The following is a 6,303-nucleotide window of genomic DNA, read 5'->3' as shown; positions in this document are numbered from 1 at the left end:
TTGGTTTTCATTTAACACTCTGGAGAATCATTGAAATTAAATAAGTTTGTCTTCCTGAAATCGTTTCCGAAAGCTGTAAAACATTTTTTATTATAAACTAATCTTCGTACAAGGTTTTCAAAATTAAATGACGAGACATAAACAGAGTTATGCAGCAAACATAATACAATTGACTTAAAATAGCTTTATATTGTGTGTGTTTTCTATTCACTTATTCATAAAGAAGTGCCAATGTAGTGTAAATTATGTGATTATTAATATATTCCTTTATTAGCATTTAAAATATAGTTTTGCAAGTATATACAGCATGTGGTATTACAACATTTCTTTAGTTATGGATAATTAAGCATAATTTAAAATGTCTTTTTTCAAGGGTTTTAAGTGTTTCAGTTAAATTTTACACTACAGGAGATACTAAAACCTGGTTTTTATTATTAGCCTTTATTTTGTACGGCTGAAAGAAAATGTCACTTTTTAAGAACAGCAGCCCTGCTTTATGGAAACAATATTAATTGCCTCAAAATCCATGGAGATTTTTCCAGCACATGGAATTTAAAGCTAAAGTATTGAGAAGTCACAAGCTTTGTTCTGAGAGTTATCAGGCTGACGGGAAGCTGCTCTCAGCCGGCCAACTGGGACCGAAACATGTTCACACCCCAAGGCATCAACACGATCTAAACTGACCCTTAACAAGATCCCTTGGCACCCAGTGCTCAGTAGTGTTTTACAGGCGGCTTTGGGACTCAGCAGAAAAAGATTCTTTGAATTAAGTTCTGACAGTGCCAACAAAGTCTAAGAATGTTTATCTTAAGTTTTTTCTCAAGAAACTCTGAAAACTTTTTTTTTGAAAGGCTAACTTAAGATAACTTAAGGACTGGGTCTTATTATGAAATTAGTTCATTGGAAATCAAATATGGGGCCTTGCACTTTTTAAATGAAAACTCTGGTCTCCTTATGAATTGATTGATAAGAAACAAACACTTTATAAAAGCGTGCTTTTTGTCCTGTGCTATTGCACGTGGCCGTGTTGTTTTATTGACCCTTCAATAAAACAAGGTGTTTTTTACAGGCGTATTTTATTTTCAAGACACTTAAAAAGGACTTCCGTGTAATCACACATGACCTATTTACTGTTTATGAGTCAGATTGTGTTATCTGGTGATAAACAACATGTGTGGTATGCTACATATCATAAGTGATTTTGTATATGTGGTCATGTGACACAAAATTGTAAGTGTATGAATTATAAATGTAAGTAATTATGTATAAATAAATATTCCTCAAATGCAGTAATATTTGCTTTTAACGAGATTCTAGCTGCTAAATCAGCATTATAAAATCAACAGAATAGTGTTGTTGATATCAACGCATGCCATTCTCATGAGACAACTAAACCATGCAGCTAAACAAGTAAATCCTTCTGAAAAACAAGGTGTGGTTTCAGTCACGTGAAGTTCAGTAAGTCCACGTTAGCTGATAGACGACAGGGAGAGAATTTATTGAACTGGGCTGAAGACTGCTTCAATTGAATGGAATGTAAAGGTCATGGACTAATTACAATAAGACTCACCTATAGACTAAGACAAATAGTGACTAGCACTGACAAAGTTACTTTAGAAAATATTAAGTTAAACAGTGCGGCTCTTCTATCTCTGATACAGAATAGAAATTAAATTGCATCATTTGTGTCACTCCCAAATGATCTAACCATAATCACCCGTGACCTACTCCTTAAACAAAATAAAAAGTCTACTTTTAATTAGAAGTGCACTTAAGTATGCCTATACAGAAAAGTCTAATCATACGGGACGTGTAGTTGACAAATATACCATACATGTGTCCTATGGTGTGACATGTGAACAATATTTTATTTAATATTTATAATATAAAATAGCGTAAGAGAGATTTCTTTTACACACATTTATTTGTCAACCACCCATATTTGGCCTGCTTGTACTCAATATTTTAATCGAGATAAGTACAATAAAGCATTCTAACAATAGAATTCTAACTCTAACTATGAGCACAGTATGATGCTAAGTTCACTTAAAGAAAACCCAAAAGTACTTGCCGTGCAAAAACTACTAAACTACTGGGAGTGTACATTAAAGTGTATTGAAATACAGGTAAACTACTATATCTATTTCACTTGTAGTATACTGTAGATGCAGTGTAAACCAAAACCACAATTGTAAACTAGTTGTGTAATGAAAGTTAAATACATTTTAAACTTAAAAGTGGGCCAATTCTATAGTACTAGTTAGTACATTGATATTTGACAAGACTGGAGCGTGGAGAGAAGAACCCAAGCGCAGGCAGGCAGTGAAGGGGTTGAACAAGATATATTTATTTATAACAGAACAAGACAAAACAAAAACCCACGATGGGGGAAAATCAACTAAGGATATATATATATACACAAAACAAAAAGACTTCCCACGAGGGGGCAAAATGAAAACAAGACAAAGAACTAAACTCAAGGACACGACCAAACGTCTTAAATAATATCAGGCACAAAACTCACAACACACGAACAGACAAGGACCAGGAACACGGGTGAGCACAGGAACACGACACCATCCAACATAACGTAACACCGAACAATCCACGAGCACAAGACAAAGAAACAAGAGGGTATTTATGGGAAACACAAACGAGGGATAACGACATGGGGCAGGTGTGAGACATTAAACACTCAGGGAAAGATTACGAGGAAACGAGAGGAATGGGACCAATGACAAGACACTGGAGAGAACGTATATTATTGACAAACGGACAACAATATGTTTCTCTCCACACATAACCAAAGACTTTGTCATGGCTCTGCTACAGGACCAAGAAAAACCTGACTAAGGAAGCAGAGCCATGACAGATATTGGTTCACTTGCATAAAAATACTTTAAAGCAGGCTATACTTGAACTCTAACCATGTATTCTTATTAAAAATAATTTATTTTTGTCAAGTCTTAACATTACCATCTAGCATTAACATCTGACCCAGGAAGATGTGAAACCCTGTGCTGCTCCCAAAATCTAAAACGACAGCTCATCACAACAACAATTTCCAGCAGTGCTTTTAATCCTGGCTGTGGCAGAGATGAGCCGACAAAACAAATCTCTCCATAGCAATGGTTGTCAGCATCATGACAACCACTCTCTCCTGGCAGCTCTCTGGATATTTCTGCCAGATCCGTGCGCTGTTCCTTGTGTTTTTTTGTCTTTCTCTAAGGAATTCAAAATGGATTAGGACAGTCAGCTACCAAAGTGTGTAACAGACAGTCCTAGAACACCGAGCACACTTCTATCTAAGGAGTTCCTGTAAGTCAACTGGTAGCGCTAACAGCAATGTCATGGGGTTCGATTCCGAGCAAATGCATGCACTGATAAAATGCATACCTGGAATATACTGGAAAAGCGTCTGACAAATGGCTAAATTTGAACGCATGCCAAAATATTGCGTAAAAGATTTCGTTTTTCGAACAGAGTCAATGCACCTTGCATTTGACATGACACTTGGCGCAAGGTCCAATGCCACAAATTGCACAATCCTCTTTTGAAGCAGAAGAACAGAAAAACATTGATTTTACAGATTACAGCATATCTGTTTATTCTGGATGGCATTTCACACACCAAGACACGAACATCAAACGAGACGCATATATTCTCATTTCAACCACATAAATACACCTTAAAATACTTTTGTGGACAAGAAAAGAAAGATCAAACACACACAACTTATATTGTGGATCACAATGTCTTTCTAAATGGAGTATGCCCAGCACTTATTTAATGTTTTATTCAATCCTATTCATGTAACATGATCACTGTCAATAAATGATAGTCTTTGATGGTTAGAAATTGACTTTGTCGACATGCCCTGCTTTTGCTTCAGGCTCTTGTAATGTGACATCAAAGTAAGTTGATATGTTCCTTTTGTAATTGCTGAATTAACCTTTTTTCTGCAGTTCACTGCGGTTTGAAGAGATGCGGGACAGCACATTTAGTTACACATGCTCACCTTACGGTCACCAAGTTCAGTCTTACATCAGCATTAACAGGACCCTTTATCATTACCGCAATAAAATGTGTAGGATGAGAAAACAGAAATGCCCTTCAACCTGCGAGCTCTTTCCCTCAAATATCTAAAGCAGGTCAACAATTACAATTGTTGCTAATATTTTAAAATAATGTTGTATTTGGTAACGTTCGTAAATGCATTAGTTAACATTAACTGATAAACAGCAAATTAGTAATATTTGCATTTTTTCATCCTTGGTAATGTTAGTTAATGCCAATACAATTGTTCATGTTCATGTAAATGCTGAAAATATCATGAACTAAGATTAAAAAGTGTTGTAGAAGTATTGTTCATTGTTAGTTCATCTACAGTATGTTAAAAAATACAACCTTATTTTAAAGTCGTAATTTTACACTGTGCTACAGTGATATATACGTACATATACTGTGGTTGACAAAACGTTTTTTTTTGTCACAGCAAAAATGTAGAAAAACTAACAGTGAAGATAAATCTCTCTTATGCTTTATTTTATAAAATTAATATTAATCATATCAAATAATATATTATTAACAGTTTGTTTTCTACATTTTTGCTACGTCACACATAGGACACATGTAAGGTATATTGGTCAACTACACATATAGCTTCATCATAAAAAAAATACCAAAGTATTAATATACAGCCAAACAACTAAAATGAATACAATTGGCTTTTTTCAGCAGCACATTCTAAAAAGCCACTTAAATGCCAAAAACAGTAATGACATTTACTAAAAAAAAGAAAAAAATAGTGTTTGTCTGTGCAAAATGCCAGTGTCAGAAGACACTGGTGCACGGTTGCTAGGGTATTCTGGGTGGTTGCTAGGAGGCAGCTAGGATGTTCTTGCTTGCTAAGAGACCAATCCCATATCTCTTTGTTAAAAAAATATTTGAAACACCCATGAGCAAAACAGTGCAACATTAGTGTAAAGACATAAGCAATGTTCAGCATCAGCACATTCATTTGAAGATTAAAAGCTCACTCCAGGTGGTTAACGTACACAAATTTAGCACTAAATCTTCATCATGACGAAAACCCCTTTGATAAATAAAGATGAATTTTGTTTACTTTAATTGTATCTCCTGCGTTCTTTCATCTCCGCGCACAGCCAGAGTTACATCTAATCCAGGCTCACAAATCACATTTGCTAACTTTACATAGCCTCAGCGTGTAGCAGTAAGCGTTTTATTTGTCTCAATATGAGGGATGAAAATTGTGTTATGTCACACCATTAGATTATTATTAAATATAACAGAACATTATTTTAAACCTGGTTGTCGCAGTGTTCTCTGAAACACCCATTAAATTGTGTAATTCGTTCCTGATTCTGAGCCGCATGTGCTGGTTTGGTGCCGAGGGTAAGCATTTTCCACCTCAGATGGACTCCTGCTATAATTTACCTCATTGTTCTTACACTGAGACAACATTAAACTCCTACTTTAATACATTCACCACAGTGCCGCGTATAGCTTAACACAACTAATGTGGAAAATTTCCCACTGAGGCCAGGCACAAAGTGCAAAAGCCACCCCCCATTGCAGCCTGGGGTCTGCTACTTTGCATTGGTGGTCACCCAGTGGTCCTGAGCTCAGCGAGGTCACGTGATCACAATACAGTGCAGGTGGATGGAGCTAGAAGGCATCTTGCACAGGAAGGCCTGGTTACAGAGTAGCTTGTTTGCATGTATAAAAAAGGCACTTCCACCCCGGAACATTTCACCTTTAGGGAACATTCATGTCTAGAATAGGAAGTGATTCACAAATTAGAGAGTAATGATTTTTCAGCAAGAAAACGTTTAGAAACACACCACTGTGTGCCTGTTAAAGAATAATACAAGTTTGCTTAAATAGAAACACAATTCCAGCTGATGTATTTGCGCACACAGAATACAACAAAAGAAAACAGCGAAAAAAGCATCCCGTTGTAAAGAAAGACTTTAAAATGTTGCACGTTACTGTCTGACAGGTCACATAAACAGACTAACAGCGTCACCAAGTGGCAAAAACTATAAATACAGCCTTATAGACAGTCATGGGCGTTGAGCTCATTTGAGCAGATCTGTCGTTCACTTCAATGAAATGTTGATTCAGTTCGCTTAAATCCACGCGCCACGTTTAAATCTGAAATAAAACGTAAACGATAAAAAAAAAAAAACGTTAAATAGGGCCTAAATATCTGGTTAGACGCTGACGCCGCAGATCAAATCTGCAGACTGACACAGACTTTTGCAACAAGTCCAGACTGAA

This window comes from Triplophysa rosa, linkage group LG20 (genome assembly GCF_024868665.1).
Source record: "Triplophysa rosa linkage group LG20, Trosa_1v2, whole genome shotgun sequence".
Classification (NCBI taxonomy): domain Eukaryota; kingdom Metazoa; phylum Chordata; class Actinopteri; order Cypriniformes; family Nemacheilidae; genus Triplophysa; species Triplophysa rosa.
This window is presented reverse-complemented; position numbering follows the sequence as displayed.